At 31.3% G+C, this 24,262-nt stretch overlaps 2 long non-coding RNA genes across 2 annotated transcripts; one reads left to right on the top strand and one right to left on the bottom strand.

The window, feature by feature from the left end:
- Positions 1–4,874: 4,874 nt before the first annotated feature.
- Positions 4,875–9,240, bottom strand: LOC143044510 (uncharacterized). The gene is made up of 3 exons (XR_012968697.1): positions 9,197–9,240; positions 6,616–6,708; positions 4,875–5,568 (listed from the first exon to the last, which is right to left on the bottom strand). It is a non-coding gene; the product is annotated as an uncharacterized LOC143044510 (long non-coding RNA).
- Positions 9,241–15,501: 6,261 nt separating this feature from the next.
- Positions 15,502–20,276, top strand: LOC143044503 (uncharacterized). Its single transcript, XR_012968695.1, has 3 exons — positions 15,502–16,024; positions 18,712–18,799; positions 19,499–20,276. It is a non-coding gene; the product is annotated as an uncharacterized LOC143044503 (long non-coding RNA).
- The last annotated feature ends 3,986 nt before the right edge of the window (positions 20,277–24,262 follow it).

The following is a 24,262-nucleotide window of genomic DNA, read 5'->3' on the forward strand; positions in this document are numbered from 1 at the left end:
GAAGCCTTCGTTACAGAATAGCAGCAAAGGTTAAAAATAGAAATATCAGTATTCATTGTAAAAACTCGGGTCTAAAAAGGTGGCGAAAGAGAGAGTACCGCCTGTCCAACCACTTCTAGGAAGACGTGACAATACATGTATCAGTTTCCTATTGTCACATTAAAGTTCACGTGTTTCTGAACTGCGCTAAATGTTTGTCGACGCAAAAAAAATAGAAATTAAAAAAAATTAGTAAAGATGCTTCAGGAGTAAATCTTGTGTTTTGATTAACATTGAATTCTGAAAATCCGTAACTTGCGCACTAGTTTTTTAATCATTATTTTTGAATCATTGTTACATATATCTATGTTGATTTCAATCAGGCTCGAGGTAAGTTGTTGGAGTTTAGAGTCAAAATACAGGCTACGACTTTTAAAGTCGTTAGATTTTTCCTCAATCTTTTTATTTTTTATTATATGGGAATTTTTTTGGGAGGCACATTAAAAGCAAAAACTACAAAATAAGCAGCAGACTGTAAAACAAATAAATTTTTGTAACAAAAAAAAAAAAGAAGTATGTGAATATTCATTTCCAAGAAATACAAAATTATCCAAACACTATTCCGTCAACATGTATTCAACAGAAAGTTGCTAGTGGAAGAGGTATATGTCAACTTTTAACTCTTTATTTGTAATTGTTGCCAAAGACATAGATATAGTACAAGTATTGAAGAAAACACTAACCCTAGTATTTTGAAAATCAACATTAACAAACAAATCGATACACGTTTTGATTTTAAACCTATATACGAGGGTCTGAAGGTTCCTGCTTTACTTATTCTTTACTTTTATTGCATATTTCTTTACAAATTTAGTTTATTCTGTAAAATTCCTTTGAACACGATTATACTTTTATTAATTTTTTTTATAAAAAGATGCTTACTAAGAAGCTACAGCAGAAGATCAAATATCATCTTAGCTATTGCGAACTGGTACACCAGTATACGTACTTAAGGGCATACGATACAGTTACAGGGGAGGTAATGACGTTGCTAACATAAAATGTTATTTTCGCGACGTCAAACTGTGACATATCGGAAAAAGATGCATTTTTAGACTGATTTTTATCATTCAAACTGATTTAATTTGAAAACGAGTGCATGGACCCCCATTTTTAAAAACGACATTTTGTTTCATTTTGCAGGGAGATTATATGGACCAAATTTTATAAAACTGTAAATAGTGCAATTTTTTTAGTTTTGATAAATATACAGTAAAAAATGACATTTTTGTCTCAATTCATGATCATTTGCTAATATATGAGTTATTTCTGAACAAAAAATGCACAAATTTTTAGAATTCTTATAAAATACAGAAATTACAAATTATTTAACAAAAAACAATTTGTGTTTATCTTTTAAAACAAAAAAAAGTTATGGTTTTCTTTCGAAAGGGAAAATACGGCCACAAATCCGAATTTTAGCTCAAATAGTAGCACATGAAGGTATATTTTTTATTACATATTTGATTAAATCAGGTAAAAAATAGCCTATATGCAAATTGTCATCAACTTGTAAATTCGGGATCAAAACTGTATCGTATGCCCTTAACATACAAATAACATCACAACTTTTAAAATATAAAATATAATCAAGTGATTTTAAAACAAATTCAAAGAAGCTGAATTCGCACAACTAAATAAAAAGAAGGATCCTTTTGATAAAGAGAACTATAGACCTTTCCCCTTAAATTCCGCCGGGATTCAACTCATGCTACTGAGATATCGTGACACCGAATCGCCTGCACTGTATCCGACGCGCTAGACCACTCGACCACCTTGGCTTCACAAAATAAAGCTTTCGGTGGCCGTGTGTTACCTTTTCTCGTCAGTTTTAATCTAGCGTGGTAATACAGTACATGATATATAAAGCATGGAGATGGTATTGTCACAGATCAGCTAAATAATGCAATATGATTTAACAATCTATTTTTCGGGATTAAGAGCCAAGCAGAAACGTGTCTCACAGTTATTTCTAAGACATTTCTAAAACTTAGTCTCTTTATTATAAAACTGCTTATGTTGTTCTTTATTGGTCTAGGTTTTTTTTACATTGATAATGTCAGCGACATAATTTTAAGTCTGTTGTCGAGAATAAGAAATATTTTGAATACACAGGCATCCGCTTTTTTTTTATAAAATATTAGAAAAAATGGTTTCAAACGCATTCAGAAATGGCAAGAGATGAGAACTTGTCCATGGGTGGTAATATGCAGAAATTTATAGTTTTATAGTTATCGTTATAGGGCAATAATATGTAGATTTATTACTGGATATTATTGAGAAAACTGCATGTACCAGGTGACACTATTTCAGATAATATTCCCTATCCAGGTAAAGCCATCTCCTAGCATGAACACAGAGTACATTCAAGTACAATTGTTGCTGCCAGTACATGTACTTAAGATTTATCCAATTCCCTTTTCCCATTTGATATGAGAGTATAAGATACATCAGGCAGTATCAAATACGTTATGTATCCACGTATGAGTGAGAACACTTTCGCAATTAACAGGGAAATTCGTTTTTCTTCTTATCCGGATGAAATTGAATTACCTTATGGCCTTAAAGAGGTGTACTAGGGAAGTCAATGTATTATGTACGTTATACACACGAAATTATGAAAGATAATCATTGAAGATACTAAAATCCATGATAAATTTTTACCAAAAACATCATCATGACAGACCGTAGTTTAACAGAACGCAAAGCTAATCTATTGATTTCTAATGATGAAAATCAAAATACTATATTTCATCATTTAATACAATTATGCTGTACATTCCTTATTTCAATACAGTGGTGTTGTTACCAAACAAATAGTTCAACTGACAAATAATTTTCATATTAAGGTTGACGGAGGTAGCAATATGTTCTCACCATAATTGATATAGAACTAGGTTTCCATTTTTGTTTTTGGTATTTTGGCACTGGAAAACTAGAACTGACAACAACATATATAAAAAAAAGTTTGAATATTAATCGAATACCTATTATGAAATTACGCAGAAATCGATTAAACAATTTCTTCTTCAATGCAGCTGGCATTTATTTTTTACATTAATATTTCACTTTATATTTGAAAACATCAAAATTATCTTTAATTTTTATTAAACATTAATTGTTAATGCATTGTGCAATAAAAAAATATCTTGCACATTGAGAGCTTTTGGTTTAATATGTAAAAAAATTACGGAACCATACCAAAATAAAAGCAGGCGATGAAGTTAAAACAACATTAGGATTGGGTTGAATTTTTATCTTTTTATATTGACGATCCACAACTTAGTATTGAAAATGGCATTACTTTGTTAATTGGACCGTATTTACCAAATGATGGCATGTTTCCTAGATATTAAAATAATCTAAGTCCGATTCTTTTACTACGGACATCATTGTTTAAAATTGCATAGAAACCTAAATAAAATTATCAACAACCCAACCATAGAGCAGACAACATGTATATAATTATATATAGTTGAAACTCTTGCAACGTCTGACATTTTAACAACTCGACTTAGGAAGTTTTGCGAACTTGTCAATCGTCTCCAAGTCATATCATTTCCGCATCATTGCTATTGAGAACAATCTCAACAGATAACACAATTTCTGTGGACTGTAATTACCCATTAAAATAATAAAACTGAACAATAACTTTCAAATTAAACTGAATCTAAATCATCTGTTATATAATGTTTTCAAGTCACAAAGTCAATACTTTAATAAATCTCGAAAGACCGATCTCTTTAACAAGAATCTAAAAAACAATTGGACAAAGTCAAGTCGATGTGTCAAACGGTCAAGCTTAACAGAACGGAGAAGAAAAAAAACTATTTTCATTTTCGCAACTAATGGAATTTGTAATACTCATTATATTGAGTGAAGAATTAGAAACAAGTGATAAAAAGGGACAAACAACATTGTGTAGATCAATATTTCCATTGGATTCCGATCTGAAACATCTCTTACAATTGAGTTGTAAGGGAAAACAATTTGATGTCACTCAATTAAGCCAAAATTTACTCAAATTCACTAAACAAGAATTAAAACTCAACACTATCAGCTCAGCTTAAGAAAAAGCAAAAGAAGAGATAAAGAGTAACAAATTCAACAGTTGGAAAACATTTCAAACATATTTGGACAAAAAATGGAAAAGGATGGCTGGAATGGAACAATTAACAGTCTCCGGGACAAGTTTGCAATTCCGCTGAGTGCAAAAGTTGTCACCTTAATTTTTGGAGTTAAGTCAAAACAAAGTTGATAACTTGGTTGGTATTGGTTCCCTGATATTTGTCCTAAAATTTTTTGGATCTAGCACCACTGTTGAAAAAGTTATGCCCCTTTTTTCAACAATTTCCTCAGAGGAAAAGTACTTTTCCTCAAGGGAAATCAAATTTCCCTGAAGGAAAAAGATTTTTCCTCAAGGGAAAAAGATTTCCCTTAGGGAATTTGCTGCATAATTATTTCCTTTGAGGAAATTCTATTTCCTTTGAGGAAATTCTATTTCCTTAGAGGAAATTCTTTTTCCTTTGAGGAAATTTGCAGCTTCAAATTTTCCTTGGAGGAAATACTTTTTCCTGTGAGGAAATTTGTAGCTTCAAATTTTCCTTGGAGGAAATACTTTTTCCTGTGAGGAAATTTTTGACAAACACTTTTCCTTGGAGGAAAATTCAAGACAACAAATTTCCTCTAAGGAAATCATTGATCTTCAAATTTCCTCTAGGGAAATTTCTGAACATCAAATTTCCCTTAAGGAAATGTTTTTCCTCTATGGAAATTTCATAACAGTACAAACAGTATTAATATATTTTCTCCTAGACTGAATTATTGATACAAAAGATAATTAAAACTTTAATACTGTAATACAAATTTTCATGGTGAGTATTAAACATACAAAAACAAAAGGCTGACTGTTTAGCATGTTTAAGACAATACAATAATAAGCAAAATGCTATGAATATCATACCATTTGTGATGTTATTAATATTGTGCTCATATTTGCATATTAAATAAAATAAACACTTTTCATGTCAAATTAACTTGTCTTCTGTTTCAGCTGCTGTGTATTCGACCCCCTACATAACAGTTCAGTGCATAAATAATTCAATCCACAAGACATCTTCCTTCAATTGGTTGAATAAATTTTGGCAACGTATGTTCTTCAAACATCTTCTTTGTATATTTGATATGATGGAGCCATGTACATGAATTGATAAAGCAGGTGTTTATTTCGACAACAAACATGACAAAGATACTATTTTTTTTCTTAATTTCTCCATAATCCATCAGTTAATATGAATGTAGGTTGTTACATTTTACACAATTGTGTTCTTTGATAGTACTCCATTTTGTTTATAGCAATTTTGTAGGATTTTTTCTATTTCTTTTTTCCAGAAAAACACACAGTTGAGTTCATTTCACATTAATAATCCAATTAGCACATTATGTAGAAAAGTATTAACAATTAAGTTTCCTCTTCAGTATAGACCTGCAGGACCTGTTGATGATCATAAAAACCAAGATATATCTGACCTATAAATACACAAAATAAAAAAAAAATGTTATAAATGGAGAAAAAAACAGCAATATAAATAAGCTTATTTTATCATGTTTTAATGAACATTTTGAGAAACTTTCATTTGATATTCTTACTTGTCATGCTTATGAGTTCTCTTATTTCAGTGCTTTGTGTCCAAGATTTAATATTCGTTGTTTAGTGCCTTGCAGTGATATTTAAAGTTGAGCCACTTGCAATAGTTGTTATAGAATGTTCATATGTTGTGTTAATATTTGAACCACTGTCCTATATTATGGTCAGGTTGAGTGCTCACAGACATGAGGCCTAAATTAATATATTGTTTGTTTCCCTAATCCCTATTCTGACAAGCCAGGTGTGGGTAGGTAGGTAGGTAAATAATTTTATTTTTCCCAAAAGCCTGAATATTATCGGATGATCCGGCAAGCCCGAAAATCAGAAATGAATAAAATAATATTTGGCTTAGTTTTGACAATAAAATTTTATGAGTAGGGCCATTTTTGCAGGGTCGGTCAGGATTGAAGAAACAAACAATATTTTATATTAGGCATGATTTTTTTTTATTAATTGTTATTGACTTTGAACATGTTGAACTAAATTGGATTGTTTAAATCTTTATATGTTGAGATCTTTAATGGATGACCTATAAAGAAAGTGTTTTCTCATTATTGAAGGCAGGCCCATGATTGGCCTTTAATTTCTTGCATCCGCTTCATTGAACTCTGGTGGATAAGTCACTCATTAACCATACCACATTTTCTTATTTTTATATGAGTCATCATTCAAAGGCAATTTCTTTTATTACTGTAATTCAGAAATTATCGAAACTTTTTAGTAATGCGAATAATGTGACTGGGTGAGTATCGCAAAAATAAGAAATCATATTTTGATAACAGAAACATATATATATATATATATATATATATATATATATATATATATCATGTAACTATATAGATCTTTATGCAGATTTTTTTTGTAATCACAATAAGTTGTCCCTTCCCTGAAAAATCTGAATTTACAGTATATAGAAGTGGTCTTACCATTTAGGCCTTGTTGTATTCTGTTTATCTTGTTTTGCGCTCATTTCTATTGTAACTGTTTATATTTTTCATCATTTTTCTATATTTCTTGTCCTATAAAACATAAAAAGGGTAAAAACTATTATAAAACATCAGTTTGTGTTTTTCTTTATATTCAGTTATATTTAAAAAAAAAATGTGCTATTTGTGCTATTTCATTTCACAATATTTTTGCCAGTCATGACTTTCAAAGACTTTCACCCTGGTCAATAGTTTAAAAAACAAACATTCCCATACTTTTTCTTTGTGTTCGTACTAATTTTTCATTTGACAACAAAGACATGATTCAACTATTCTTCTAAAATTTGTTTCGCTTGACTACGTTAAACTCTGAAATATTGTTAACTGTATAATCTGTATGTGTCTCACTTGTCAAAATTTCAAATTAATATATAAATCAGATAAAAATGCTATGCATGGCTCAGCTTGATACAAACGTACAGGTTGAACTCAGAACAGTTGGGGCAAGTATGGACACAACATTTAAGCTCAATACAACTCTGAATTTTTCAAGCTCAATACAACTCTGAATTTTAAATTTGGATTGTGATTCAATAGTTGATGCAGCATAGGTTTCTGACACAGAATGAATGCGGTCCAAGTACTTAAAACTTTTAAATTGACAATTAACCTCTAAAATGGTCCAATATTCAAAATCTCAATACATGGTTAGATGCAGCATATCAACATGATCAAAGAACCCCAATAATTCATTTTTTGGTGAAATCAAATAAAGTTAAATTTTGGACCTTTTAGAACTCAATGTGGACCAATTTGATAATGGGTCAAAATATCAAAAATCTTAATGAATGGTTAGATTCAGCATATCAAAGAGCCCCATATAATCAATTTTTGTTGAAATCAAACAAAGTAAAATTTTGGACCCCGATTTGGATCAACTTGAATTTGGGCCCATAATAAAAAAATCTAATTCAGCATATTAATCTGAACACCAAGGATTTAAATATTGTTAAAATCAAAATAAGTTTAATTTTGGACCCTTTGGACCTTAAGGTAGACCAATTTAAACAGGACCAAAAAACTAGGAATCTAAATACACAGTTAGATTTGGCATATCAAAGAACTCCAATAATTCAATTTTCTATAAAATCAAACAAAGTTTAATATTGGCCCCTATTGGCCCCTAATTCATGTAATTCCTAAACTCTGAACAAAACTCTGGTCACAAACCTTGTGTTTGAATTTCATAGATTTCTATTACTTGTACTAAAGTTATTAAGCGAAAACTAAATGTCCTGGGACAACGACGACTACATGATAAAATTGAGAATGGAAAAAGGGAATGTGTCAAAGAGACAACAACCTGACCATAGATTTGAGGGTTGGAATCCTTTTCTTTTACCGAGCAATGCATTTGAATGGGAGATATAGTTGGAACCCCTCTTTGCTCTTGGTTGGGACCCCCCTTTTAAAATGGCTGGATCCGCCCCTGAGAAGCATTATAGAAAAATCTATAAGCTTTAACTCAAAATAAGGATAATTTTATTTTTAAAGGGCAGGCACAGATCCAGAGGGGGGTTCAAGGGATTGGAACCCCCTTTTTTTGGATAATCAATGCATTTGAATAGGGACATGTAATTGGACCCCCCCCCCCCTTTCCCCTTTTGTCCTGGGTTAGAATCCCACCCCCACCCCTTTTTAAAATGACTGGATCCGCCCCTTAAGGGTCTATAATTAAGTTTGACAACATCAGACGACATACTACTTTATAAAAAAAAAATGCCACATTTCATCCAATTTAATTTCATCCCTTACTTGCTACATGTATTTCATCCATAATATTTAAAGAAATAAATTTGGGAGGAGTATGATTTTAATTCATTTGTAATTTGCAAGTTATTAACTATCCAAACTAGAGACCTAATAGAGTAGATATACTTGACTAATTTAAATAAAACTTGGGGTGACTGGGAACAAAGATTTAAGGGAATAGATGACAGTTTACCTACAATGACCTAGTTTCATAGCAATAGCATACATTAATAAAGACTACATGCATTCTTATGTTTAAACGTGGTTTAAACTTTGGGTGTTCATTTTTTAATGTTTAACATGTTTAAAGCTAATAATTTCAACTACATACATGTATCAAGATTTGATCCTACATTATTTAAATATTGAAAAAAATAGCTTTTTAAATTTGGATCTATATATAATTGTGAATGTCACATGGATGTATTTTAATGTAAAGCATCTGAAAAATCATTAGCCGTCTCATATTTATTTCAGTTCTTCAAAAGGCAAATTTATATGAGCTTATGCTGAACATAGAGATTTCTTATTAAGGAGAAATCCCTGCCCCTCTTTTTGTGTGAAAAATTTTGTTGATTATATAGGGAATCACAGAAACATGACTGAGGCAAGCATCCCCCATCTGACCCCCCCCCCCCCCCCCCCCCATGAATATGTTTTTTAGCTTGTGTAGGTGTAATTCAGTAAGGAGGCAACCATTTGATTTGTAGGCCGGGTGAAAAATGTGATTAATCTTGCTTTGTAAACTTGTGCTATAAATAAAAATTACCAATCCATTAAAAAATCCGTGAGCCCAAGCTCATCCAGTGAAATAGATTATAGTCTGTTTTCGAAGTTATATGGAAGTAAGTTAGTAGTCCAGATAATTATGACGCATTGCAAGGCATTTTTTCTCAGGAGAAGTGTAGAATGGGGGAATGGAACCAATAAATTGATCGGATCCGAAATGTTCTTCCCAGTAAAGGAGCACCTATTATTTTGTAGGTAATTATTATTAGTGTCGGTGGTCTCACAAGTAAATCAGAGTGAATATTGCATGCACATTAAAATTAGCAGAGAAGAGACAATTATCAACTTGTGTATTATTCATTTTCTTGCAGTTATTTACGGTAAATCAGCTATATAGACATAGGAAGATGTGGTGTATGTATATATATATATCCGAAAACAGGTGTTCGGTTCTAGTACTATAGTGGCTATTGTATATGACTTTTAAATAACAATTATCAATTATATCTGTATTCTGTGGCGGGTCGAAGGGGATGGAATCCGGGGTTGGCCTCCCCTAGCATTTTGTGAGAAATCATTGCATAAATGATAATCTCGGGAATCCTCTCAAGTTCCTATATACAAGGTGATAGGACGTTCCGTTGGAATAGGTTACCTGTGCATCAGGAAAAGTTTTAAGGCATAGCGTGAAAAGGTAACCTATTACAACGGAACCGAACGTCCTATCACCTTGTATATAGGAACCTTAAAAATATGTGAATAGGTCGGGGAAAACTCTCTTTTGACACTTAGGTATTGCACTGTTGCATTACACACCAATCAAAACGCAAACAATATGGGAAAAGATAACATTTTAACCTACACAATATATGAATAAGGTATACACTTTTGAAATCTAAATTATATGAAAAGGGTGGGGTAACCGTAGAAAACCAGCGGCAACGACACCCCTTATTTAATGGAGACATGTAGTTGGAACCCCCTTTATCATGGCTGGATCCGCCCATGATTTTACATGTAAATCAAGCCCCGGGTATTTGTTGGCATAACGGTAACCACGAAAGAGGGGGGGGGGGCTAATTAAAAGCACGAGGAATTATAAATATACAATTCAACAGGGGTAGAGTGCATCGAGGAATGGGAATTAAAATTGTCTCTTCACGATGATCGAAAAAAGTATCTTGCACGTTATTTTCATCATCTTGTCTGAAACACTCTGAATAATGAGCTTCAAGGCGAAAACAAGGCATGTGAAATACTAATAACATACACTTCTTTTTTTATACGTTATATGGACAAACCAATAAATCCCTCAACAAAAATTGCTTGATTCATGTCATATCAAATAAATTACAGCGCGGAAAGGTAACTTTAATTTAATATCAAAACTAAATTTTTGTTATATTTTTCAATAAATTTATAAATCTTAATTAGGCATGCGTTGCGTGAGTTCCATTTCATGAGACCTACACAGATTTCTATAAAACAAATAAAAAATTATAAATACAGTTTTTCAATTCTTTCCGGCATAGATAAAAAAAAATATGTATATAATCTATATACGATTTGGTTGAATTATTTCACTTCATTTTAATGATAAATCCTTTAGTTCTTAAATTTTTAATTAAAATGAATTTATCATTTTGATATCTAACGATAAACTTTTTAAATTGAAGTGACATGGTCAGTAACCTAATTAGTTGCATGGCTGATTACCATCTTACAGGTGACCCAGTAATTTTCCATATGACAGTAGCGTGTACCCTCGGGGTTATATCGGGGTGTGTATAACTTATTTTCTGGGGAACATCCTGTCCACGTGTAGTACTTAGCATATATTGCAACAGATGACATTAAACAAATTTTCTTTGTAGCATCGGAGGCAATTTCATGTTCGACCACACAAAATATTTCACAAAAAAGATATGATAAAATCAAAAGAAAAGATAAAGAAATATTAACAAATAAAGGTGGAATTGAGTAAACGGGGATTCGTGTTTTTATGAGCTTATTTTCAGTGGACAACAACAAATGGAAGTTTTTAACGACCTTGTGTGACCTATAGTTGTTAATGTTTGTGTCATTTTGGTCTTTTGTGGATAGTTGTCTCATTGGCAATCATACCACATCTTTTTGACTGGCTATATACATGATATAATATATATAGCACTTACGCGGTCGGTCCAGTGGACATATTTCATACTAGATAACTTATACAGTAATTCTTTTTATATATATGAAAATTATTGTCCGATCTGATACACGTACCTATAATGTACAGAATTTTGAACAGCTTCAAATATATGGGGTCCGTAGAAACACCGCAAAGGACCTCCTTAGTGCACTAAGAACAAAAATGTGCACTAAGGACCTACTCCTTTCATAATTTTAAATTATATTTTTTCTAATGTTTTCTCGACACGTGCCTCAAAAAGTTGATTGTCACCTTTAGTATAATCGATAGCAATTCATGTTCGCTCAACCTTGGCCCGTGAATAATCTACTAGTATACTGATTAAACATGTATATGGTATTTCAAATTGTTCTCTATTTTTTTTTCATTTGTTTGTTTTTGCCGTATTTATTCTGTCTGCTATATTTTTTACTTCTAAATTAATAGCGTATTTTCAACTCTTTTCAGTTTGGGATTTTTCATCCTTTTAATTTTAAAAAGACAAATAATTGTGAACACTTCACGGAAAAGTGAGGATTGATATTTGGTTGCTTAACGTCCAGTTGCCAATACTTCATTCATTTTTCTAATGTTAAGAACTATGCCATTTATCAATATTTCGATTTGAGCGTTACTGATGGGTCTTGTGTAGACGAAACGCGCGTCTGGCGTACTAAATTATAATCCTGGTACTTTTGATAACTATCACAGCAATGTTTTTAAACATGTTTAGGAAAGGAACATATTTCTGATTCGATGTTTATATACAAATGCATTACAAGTATAAATATGTATAGGTTGATGTTTAGTCCCTTCGATGTTTTAGACTGTAAATAAATTATGACCAATTTATTTCTGACATCTTCTTCATTTTTAACTTTTGTGGATAGGTGTTTCATTGACAGCCGTACCACATCTCCATTCGCTTATTTTTGTTGTATATATTTTTTAATTCACTTTCCTTGTCTTTTAAAATATAAAGTAAGTAAGTAAGTAAGTAAATTGTTTATTATAGTGACATGTGTAAATCAGCATAAATTTGTACAAAATATAATTACATATATAATACACCCGGCCCAATGGACCAATAAGTCACCTTTTACTGTTAGTTCAATATAAATGTTCTAATATCACGTGTCAATTGCCAATTTAAATTTAAATACAGATAATTATAGATTAAGAATTAACGATTGTAAAAGTTCATATATTATTCAACTAATGTTTGTGAAAAAGTTTAAGAATGTTAACTAGAGTAAACTGTTTGTTTTCTACGGAAAAGTGACGCTGCTAAGTATTTAGCTATTTGCCTTGGATGGTTCACCATTAGAAATGTTAATTTTCCCTGCTCATCTAGTTGCGTAAAGTCAGGCACCATTAATATCTCGCTAAAAACAGTTTGTCTGATATCATTATAAAATGTGCAGTTTATAAGAAAATGTAGCTCACTTTCAACATTTTGAGAATTACAAAATCGGCATAGTCTGTTTTCTACTGGTTCCCCAATATATCTACCAGTCTCAATTCTGATCGGTAATAATCCGCATCTAAACTGGGCTAGCACAGATCGCTCGTGTTTCGTAAGATTTAGTTTTACATAGTGCTCTAGTTCGAAGTTTGTTTTAAAGTTTAAGTAAGATCGTAGCTTTGGTTTATTTATCAAGGACTCTCTCCATATATCACTGTAATAAGTTCGTACAATTTGTTCAAAAGATTTTAAATCCACCATTGTTCTACTTTCGTAATAATGTAACATATTAAGTTTAGTGAAAATATCTTTAGTGTCACTACACCAATTGTTTGTGCAACGATCATAATCCATATTGAACACCACTTTCGTTAATCGGTCGTCTTCAAACGATAAAAGCCTATTCCAGTATCGAATAATGTTCACCCAATGCCGAAACTGACTTGGTATCCATCCAGTATCCCCATACAGTGCTAGAATTGGTGCAAATCTGTGAACGCCTAAGTAATATCGAATTGCTCTGTTCTGTACGTTGTCTATTGATTGGAACTTCCTATATATTTATTCCATTATTTTTATTTGATGCCGAAAATAAGAATACGAAGTTAAATGCTATAAATAAGCGAAGTAAAACAACCGTTAATAATTATGTATATGAGCATTATATCTATTTATAAAATATTTTAAATACAAGCAGACATACCATTTGTGACACCAATTTCATTTATTTCCAAATCTTAAAATCATACATTTCCGTTCTTTAGCGTTTCTTAATAATGGCAGAACGGGCTTAAGAGTCATATGATCAAGTTAACTAAATAATTTAGTTTTCCCACATCATTAGCGGATTTAGGGGGTTAAAGCGAGCCCCCCCACCCCCACCCCCGGTTGAAAATCTTAAAATATTTTTTGTATTAACCATTTCTTGTTTTAATGTTATCTTTACTATAATTTGAATATCTAGCACTGAATAGGGTGACACGTTGTCGCTACACTTCTTTAAATATACACAAGTCATAATAACATTGGCCAGAGGGTAACTTGATAATTAGAGGACCAAAGGATTTAATTAAGACAATCCAAGGCTGCTATCTCTATATTTTATTATATATATCTTTATTAGCCTCCCTTAGAGTGATACAACAATTGCAAAACGGGTAGATACGATCTGTAATCAAATAATTAACCTTATAAAATTAATACTTAAAATTTTATTTAGAGTAACCATATGCCGGATGAACAAAAAGTGTGCCATTTATTGAAAAACATATGGTTTGGTATAACATGAAAACTTCTCTAGTGTTTTAAACATTTCTCACATAACCCCTCCCCCAAACCCCCACTTCAAGCTCTGGATCCGCGCCTGCCCATAGTGCTTATTACATTATAAAATAAAATGGTATTCATCTTCAATTGTTGAAATAAAGATGAATTGTTAAAAAAAAAGCATTGACACCAGTTTAAAGTTATCGTTCATAGAAGACAGTTATGATTTATTCTATAATTCTCTTTTTAAAACGTAATATAATTTTACCTCTTGGAGTTTTTCTATATGTTACTACTGTAATCGGATTTTGAAGAACCCCATGGACAACACATACTCTCAAATGTCTTTCAAGGAATAATGATAGTATGTAAACTCTTGTGTTGTTAGTAAGGAAATGAAATATCAAAAGCATTTGTTTCTCAATTTTTATCTCAAAATAGGGTTCTTTAAATAAAAAAAAAGCTTGCATAGCAATTTCCTTAAAAACTAAATATATATAACAAAGGCAAAGTTTTAAAACACAAAATTTATTTTTTATTTTTCTTTCATAAACTTGAATTTATACCACGCTAAACCGTTAGGTTAACAACCATTGATTAATCAATAAGTAACGATCAAAAGACAATTGTTTATTGGATTAGGTTGATTGAACATGATGATTCGGGAATCTGCAATAAACCGTTGGTCACGTGGCGAGTGGCAGGCGTTGATTAAAGAGTCATTTAACTTCAAAATTACAAAATCTATAGATACCTAACTTTATAGATTTGAGGTATTTAATCATATCCTCTTATATTCATGTTCGCTGTGATCTTAAAACATCGTTTTAGTGTCCTTAATGCAAAAACTTTCTTCTTAGTGCACTAAGAAGTCTTTTGCGGTATTTCTACACACCGAAATATATGGCCTTATTATTGGTAATATACCATATTAAGTGTCACTAATGGCTTAACGTGTTACCAAATTAAAAAGAAGAAATAGGCTCAAAACCGCATTTTTAACTTTAGATTTTTTTTCAATCCCAAAATAGAGAAGAGGTCCGGTATACAGACTTATTAAAAAGTCCAGATGAGAAGTTTAACTTGCTTTTCTATTCCCGGCACTTTTAACTTAACGCATGCAAAAAAAATTCAGTACCTGGTTACAGTTGCGCATTGACAAATTATAATCTTTCGATTAAATGATCTTAAATCTATATGGTCTTTATTTTAAAAGTTATAAAATCTAAATGTAAAGTGATCTAAAATGTTCAATATAAATGAGTATTTTCGCTGTGAAATGAATCTAAGGTCGCCTAAAAGTGTATACATGTGTATTTGACCCGACTACTGACTACATAGTAAACTATTCATTATCTACCTATAAGGGGGGTCTGAGCGGGACTCGGGATTGTCGAGGCGTATTTGTTGTAAACGTGACACATGAAAGTCAAATTATGAGGGAGGGTAGGAGGGGTACTGATCCCGAAATCCCGAGCTTAAAAACACGAAATCCCGAAATCCCGGGCTTAAAAAACACGAAATCCAGAGGTCCCGAAATTCGAAAAAAAGAATTATCGTATCCCGAAAGGGTCAATCCCGAAATCCAGAGCTTAAAAACACCCGATCCCGCAGTCCCGATAAAGGTCCTATCCTCCCTCAAATTATTGTGCCGTGAAAACGCGAAATGAAGTTTAGCGGGACATGGGAAATTACAAAAATAGCAGAATTGTTCACTTACATAGTGTACGCGGGATGGCATCATGCGAGAATCTAAAAAAATAAGTAGTAACTAAGCGGGATCCGTGAACAGAACCCCCAATGAGACCCCCATTAGTTGTGGCTTATTTTGGTCTTTTTAGTTAGTTTCTTTCCCCTACATTACTTGACCGTTTTTGTAAAACAACAGCACTCGAGGTCTGACAGTATTTTACCAAGAAATGCACAAAATATTCAAAAAGAAGGCCTAGAAAATTTAAATATTGGTATGCACACATACTCCCCTATCAACACAGACAATTATATTTTTGTAAAGGCGCCAAACTCGTTTCTAATATTTATAATAGAACCGAAAAGAAAATGGAAATGGAAATGGGGAATGTATCAAAGAGATAACAACATGACCAAAGAGCAGATAACAGCCATAGGTCACCGATGGGTCTTCATTGCAACGAGAAAATCCCGCAACCTGAGACTGGGGTGGATCTAGTCATATAAAGGAGGGGTTCCTAACCCAGGACAATTTTTTTTTTTTGGGGGGGGGGGGGGGGGGGGGGGTGTCCAACTACATGTCCCCATTCAAATGCATTGATCGTCCAATAAAGAAAGGGGGTTCCAATATGTCCAACCTTCAGCCCCCCCCCCCTGGATCCGTGCCTGTGAGGCATGCTTTAGCATGCCATTAAACAAAAATGTATACTAGTTGAGTGATAATGGACGTCATACTTAACTCTTCAATATAAAAAAAAGAAACTAAAATAAAAATCATACAAAGGTCACAAAGGCCATAACTTCTGGCTCCTGAATTAGGAAAAGTGCAAAATGCAGTGAGGATAAAAGCCTTTACTGTAAATTCCTGAAATTACAATTATATAAATCATCTCACATCTTTGTGCATTTCTTGAAATTGGTCATATTAATAAATGCATGCAATATTTTCAGAAAATTTCAATATATAGGCTTTTAAAAGTCAATCTTGTGCATGATTATCAATGATTATACTCGCACAATTAACACATGTGGTTCTCAAAACTCAGAGGTGTCTATGCTATTTATGACAACATTTTAATCAAGTATAAATTTACAAAATATGTTTAGAACTATATGATTTTTAGGTTTTTAAGCATAGATATAGTAGGTCAAGATCTGCGAACTCTCACTGACTGACTGAGCACATGAATTCAACACTAGTTTTTTGGTGATGTTGGTGTTGCTTAGTGTTTTGTTTTGTTTTTCTTTTCTGCATCTTATGTTTTGCCTTGGCATTGTCAGTTTCTCTTTCATTGCCTTTGGTTTTTTTTTGTTATGTTAAATAACAAGTCACAAGAGAGAAAAAACAAAAAAAATATGTGAAAAAATGGCTAAGTTCAGTATATATTAAGGACAGAGATAACAAATAGCTAAATAAGAAAAAAGAAAAAAGAAAATTCCTTTTCTATGTACAGTCAATTGTCTGATAATCTAGAAGATAGCCTGATTTGGTCTAATTCTCCTGAATTCTAGCAGGTACTTTATTCCAACTTTTTTAATTCAAACAAACCATGTCTTAGATAGTCTTGGAATTAGAATACATTAATCATAAAATTTTCATAATACTTTGGTGAATTATCTATTGATATAATCATGATAATTAAGCTCCTTTTTAATTTTTAGGGATTTTAAATTTTTAATTTAAAGTTAGGGATTTTATTCATAAAAGCGGGGATTTTTCCAGTCCGTATACTATTAATAATGCTTTGAGCAATTTTCATGAAACTTGGTGAATTATTTTTGTATAACATAAACATGATAATTTTCCTTTTAATTTAAAAAAAAATCTGATTTATGTCATTGTACTATCATGACTTGGGATTAGGATAGTCTCAAGAATGCTTTCACAAATTTTTATGAAACTTTGGTGAATTGTTTTTATATCTTGACAAACTCCCTTTTTATTGTTATGACCCAAAGTGGAGGGGGCATAATGTTTAACACTTGTCAGATCGTTTGTCCGTCTGTCCCAAAGTTGTTTTTTGTTCTCTTACAGTACTTTAGTTTGCCTCAACCAAATTCAATTAAACTTTTACAAAAGCTTGTTATCACAATTCTCATATCAAGTTTGAATTTTGGTGATGTCAGTGTTACTGTACTAGAGTATCAGAGTTTAAATGGGGAAAATATGCTGAATTTTTGGTTTCCTGTTCTCTAAAATTTAGTTTGTCTCAACCAAATGTTATGAAATCAATACACAATGCTTATCATCACAAAATACAGATTAAGTTTGAATTTTGGTAGTGTCTCTTTTACTAAATTCTATAGTTATGTTCTTTAAAAATGGAAAAAAATGTTTCGGCCTTCTAACTTAAGTTTCCCTCAACCAAATTTTATTAAACTTTAAAAAAATACTTTTTATCACAATTTTAATCAGATCAATTTCAAATTTTGGTAGTAAAACTTTTACCGTTCTTCAGTTATGTTCCTTTAAAACTTTGAATAATATGCAAGCTGGAGTATCATTCCCTATTTATCATGTATATTTTTTTATAAGATGCAGAGTTAAGGAACTTTAGTTGTTGCAAAGTTATTTTAAAATTGTCCATTTTCAAAAACTTTGAAAGGTTTTAGAAATTTATGGATTTGTTAAAAAAATCACAGCCTTAAACTTATAGTCACTTGAGATATATATCTATAAATGGAGCCAAATTATATACATGTTTTATGTCAATAAATACCACTGTTTGTGCATGTTTTGTTTTTTTTGGAGGGCAGGGGTCTTATTTGCACAGTGCTCATAGTTTTTTAGTCGATCATTAAAATTCATTTAAAGCTTAAAGACCAGCTATAAGGGCAAGAAGCTTATCAAGCACTCATGGTTTAGATTTTTATTAAACACACATTAATATACATAATGTACATTAAACAGAAAAAAATATTGATGCAAGATGTCATTCAACTTTTACTCTTTTATGTATAGGACAAGAACTATAGAAGATACAGAGAAATTATATACAGCAGAAATGATAGGCAATGTAAAATTTGCAGAAGCCAACTAAACCTAAATGGTAAGGCACCTTTTAATTTTAAAAAAGTTATTGAACTTGAAAGATGATTACTAGTATCATGATTACTATAAAAATTAAAAGATGTGGTATATTAAATATGAAAACTATCATGGCTTTGAGAATGCAATTGTAGGCCTGTTACGACCTTCAATAATGAGAAAATCCATACCCTATACTATAGTCAAAGTAGGCAGCTATAAAAGACCTAAAGATGAAACATTGAAACAATCCAAACTGTAAAACTAATCATGGTAATTGCCTTGTTTATAACAAAATGAATTACAAAAAATAAATATGACCGGTATGAAACAACAACAACAACAACCACTAAATTTTAGTGTCAGACTAAACTGACAAAAGCTACAGGCTCTGAACTTTGGACAGGCACAATAGGAATATGGCAAGGTTATATAAAAATAAGATGTGGTATGATTGCCAATAAGACAACTCTCCACCAGACAACCAATGATGTAAATTTCCTGCAAACAGGGACTTGACTTCTGTAAATCAACTAATTTTTCGTGAATACTTTATTTGGCATTTTATACTTTCTAGTCTACATCGCAGTTATTTATTTTTCTCGAGTTCAAGTTTACTTAATTAATGTATTTTAATAAGGAAAGATACACATGAAAAACATTTATTGCTGTTTCTCTCTCCATTTATAACATTTTATTTGTTTATTTTGTGTATTTATAGGTGATCAGACATCTTGGTTTTCATGATCAATAGGTCATTACTGAAGAGGAAACTTATAGTTGAAATTTATTTACATAGTGCATAATTGGATTAATTTGAAATGGAATGTGTGCTTTCCTGCAAAAAAGAAATAGGAAATTTCAACATTATCACATGATAATGACCATAAACAAAATGGAGTTCTATCATAGATACACAAAAACACTATTGCATAAAAGCAACAACATATCTTAATCAAAAGAAAGGAGAATGCTGAACAAATACTATTTTGTTGTTGAAAAAAGGAACACCAGTTTTATCCACTCATTTACATCGCTCCCTCATATCAAATATACAGAAGAAGATCATTGAAGAACAATTTGCAAAAATGATTTCTCTTAGAATTGAAGGGAATTGTTTAGTGAATGGAATAATGTATTCACTGAATTCTTACGTAGTGGATTGAATAACTGTACACAAGCTGAAACAGAAGAAATTCTAATTTAAAATAACACGAAAAGTGTTTATTTTATTATTTAATCTGCAAATATATAAACAAATGCTTTAGAACACCACAAATGGTATGACATTCAAATTGGTTGCTTATTAATGTATCGCATTGAAACAATTACAAAGAAAATAAAAGCATTTGCTCCAAAAAAAATTATAAATCAAAGTTAAATTTATAAAAAAAGTATAAACAATACCTAGATCTAAACAGTCAGACTGTATTATTTTCAATGTCATTAAAATGTTGAGTCAAACATTTATTAAAGTTTTAAATATCATTTGCATCAATTATACAGTCTTGTTATTATTATATTCATACTGTTTGTATACATGGTGTAGTGAAGAAATGTTCAACAAGTAAAAATAAGGGAAAACATTTCCTTAAGGGAAATTTGATCTTCAGAAATTTCCTTAGAGGAAATTTGAAGAACAATGATTTCCCTAGAGGAAATTTGTTGTCTTGAATTTTCCTCCAAGGAAAAGTGTTTGTCAAAAATTTCCTCACAGGAAAAAGTATTTCCTCCAAGGAAAATTTGAAGCTACAAATTTCCTCACAGGAAAAAGTATTTCCTCCAAGGAAAATTTGAAGCTGCAAATTTCCTCAAAGGAAAAAGAATTTCCTCTAAGGAAAAAGAATTTCCTCTAAGGAAATAGAATTTCCTCAAAGGAAATAATTATGCAGCAAATTCCCTAAGGGAAATCTTTTTCCCTTGAGGAAAAAACAATTTCCCTTGAGGAAAAATCTTTTTCCTTCAGGGAAATTTGATTTCCCTTGAGGAAAAGTACTTTTCCTCTGAGGAAATTGTTGAAAAAAGGGGCATAACTTTTTCAACAGTGGTGCTAGATCCAAAAAATTTTAGGACAAATATCAGGGAACCAATACCAACCAAGTTATCAACTTTGTTTTGACTTAACTCCAAAAATTAAGGTGACAACTTTTGCACTCAGCGGAATTGCAAACTTGTCCCGGAGACTGTTAATTCATTTTTTAATTAAGGAAATTCAGAGGTTATATAATTATATAAATAATACTGTTAAAACTGAACATATTTTATTACATTTTTACCGGTAAATTTTTCATTCGAAAACGTTTCTGCCCCAACTCTTACATATTCAACTAAATTAAATGTACCATTTTTTTTTGTCCATATCTAAACACTCAACTATAACTCTGTTAAATGAATTACGAAGTTACACTTTTCACACATTGAACTCAACCTGGGACACATTTCAAGGACTGAGTACTCTTTCTGAAAAAATATAATCTAAACAATCCGTGTTAAAACAAGTTTAACAAAACTGCATGCTAAGTATAAAAAGTCTATTACTGGTCATAATTTGTTAGTTTCCTATATTTTTATGTAGGTCATAAAGAGATTATTAATTTATAAACATGTTTGTATGTGTACTGGAATAACAGGAATTTTATTGATTAAATGAATTTGGTCTTCTTTTTTTTTAAACAAGAATGGAAAGGGGAATATATCAGAGACAACATCCTGATTAAAACCATCGAGAAATCCAAGACAAAAAAAGAGGGGGGACTAGCTTTATCCCTTAACAATAATATATACTTGTTCGGCAAAATATACGTCACTGTATTCTCCGAAACAGAGATGAACCAAAATTAAAATTGACTTATAAAAATTTCAACCTAAAGAAGTCGGAGTGTCAAAAATAAAACCACATGACTATACTATTTATAGATTATCGTTGATCATCTCGACGAGATTGATTTTCTCGCTTGAGCCGGGACGGCGAATAAAATATTACTGTTAGTTTTCAGCATCCTTATATATGTATATGTTGACTAATATGAATATTTTAGAAATACAACTATTTTACATTTCAACAGCATTTTGCTGAAATTATTATTTTTTATTTTGCTGCAGGTACAATATAATAACAAAGACGGCAAACCACAAATACTTGTATGAATTAACAAGAAAAGAATTTCAAACTGATTATAATGCTGTGTTTTTTAAGCTAGATTATTTGATTAAATCGTCAATACAATATAAAATTGCTATTTGATGATTTGGCTTTGATTCAAGGCGTTAAAAGCGACGAATTAGTGTATGTTAGAAAGTTTAGTTTCACATACTTCCTCCATAGTTTTGCTGTTTTTAAACTGCAAACGATTGTGATACTTGGTACCTGCCGTAGTTTATTTTGTTATATTTTATGTATTTGTATACTGTATTTCACAACTCAGAAAATATTATTATTTACAAATAAAATGATAACCTTTCTGTAACGAGTTTTAGTCCGACGGTAATCATTTGCCGTTAAACCTAATCCTTCAGAGACATTTTTACTCTCAACATCTTCTTATATGAATCTAGTAATCCGAACGTAATATTCATTAAATTTTTTTAGTCTATTGCGTACAGTTTCAACTGTACGCAACAGTCGAAAAGTACACAAACGTGAAGGAAAATGTAGTAGAAGTTCCCCTTTTGTTGTTTCGGTAAAAAGCCACAGAAATATACCGCTGTTCAAAGTCCTAATTCTTTAAAAAAAAAAAAAAAAAAAAAAAAATACGGGTAACAAACTAAAACCGAGAAACAAACATCAACTATCAGAGGTAAACAACGGAACAACAAAAATACTGAACTATAACAAAAGCAAACCCTTACATACATACAATATAGAAACAGACTAGATAAAACTGCAATATTCCTGGAACGGTTTAACAAGATATTTTGAGAAAGACAAAAATGGATGGTTGAACCTAGTTCTTTTGCTTATGTCTTAACCATTACACTATTTGTACTCTTTGGATTGCCGAAACAGAAAGTTTGAATGAATTATTGAACTTAAAATGTAAGTGTATTTCTCTATAGCAAACACGTAGAATAGTACGGCAAATAAGCATTTCCTACGGGATATACTAAATTTTAGGACTCAGATTAGAAAAAAGTACAAATTACTTTAAATAGTTGCATTTAGTTGCTTGTCTTTCATTTATTGCTTTGGGCGTTTTTATTTATCTTGGTTTCATATATAACGTAGCTCTGTACTTATACATCCCGTCATTGTATTATTGTACTTTGGCAAATTTATGCATTTGTGCTTCTTTGTTACACATTTGTTTTGTTTTTAGTAATTAAGATTATGAAAAAATGTTGACTGCTGTATATTTGACCATCTAGGAGTGATATGACAAATGAATGTTCCTACTACAATGTTTGGGATTCAGTATTTATTATATTGGAATTATACAAATAATGGAGTGAAAACTGGAATGATTCGTTTGATGTGTTTTAGCTTTTTACTTTGCCATTTGATTAGGGATTGTCGGTTTTGAATTTTTCTCGCAGTTCAGTATTTTAGTGATTTTACCTTTTACGGATTATTGGTATATGTGTTATATTCATTTAATGCAAACTATTATACCTCTTATACGTGAAATAGAAATCAATACCTGCCATTAAACATAATATACATATATGTAGGACTCAAATCTATGGCCGATTCCAAATTTATGGCAGATTTTTAATCTATGGCAAATATGACGTTACAAATGTCAAATCTACGGTAGATTTTTGTTTTCTCCTAATCTATGGCAGATTTATGAATTACGTAATTTTCCAGGGAAAAGAGTAAAATATAACGTCACAATAAAATAACGCCATATGTAAGTTGTCGCCGACTTCAGCAAACTTTTCTGAAGTCCTGTGTTTAAAAATTTCCCTCTAGAACAATTTGCCGATAATTTAAAGAAAGATGTGATCTTTTATCTATAGAACGGATAATAATTATTTGATATACCGTACGAATCCCGCGATGAAGAAAGGCACAGCTGTTTTAGTAGTGGATATTTGGGGAATGGATTTATAGTAAATATTTTAGTGTCTACGCCTAGCAAAGTATTTAATGTGAGAAAATGAAATTACAGGATACCACCAAGTTGACTCAAATCGTCACCAGTTAATAAAGATTGATTAACGCTAAAATAAATATGTGAAAAGTCAAACTGTTTAACTTTTCTTTTATAAAAACTGCTTTCTTGTTTGTTAATGGACTTTTTTCTAGTTGTTTTAATAAATGGATTAATCTGGTACAATGCACAGATTTAGAAATGTTTTATTTTTAGGAAAGATAATTTTATCCTAATTTCAGTATTATGGTACATCATTTTTACACTTTTTTTTTATGTTTGACATCACGATTTGGTTGACCATTATGGAATTTTTATTTCACAAATGATTTAGACATGCTCCTGTTGTTGTACATGTCAACTTATTCAAGGCAAGTTAGTGATCGTAGTAT

This window comes from Mytilus galloprovincialis, chromosome 1, assembly GCF_965363235.1.
Source record: "Mytilus galloprovincialis chromosome 1, xbMytGall1.hap1.1, whole genome shotgun sequence".
In the NCBI taxonomy this organism is placed as follows: domain Eukaryota; kingdom Metazoa; phylum Mollusca; class Bivalvia; order Mytilida; family Mytilidae; genus Mytilus; species Mytilus galloprovincialis.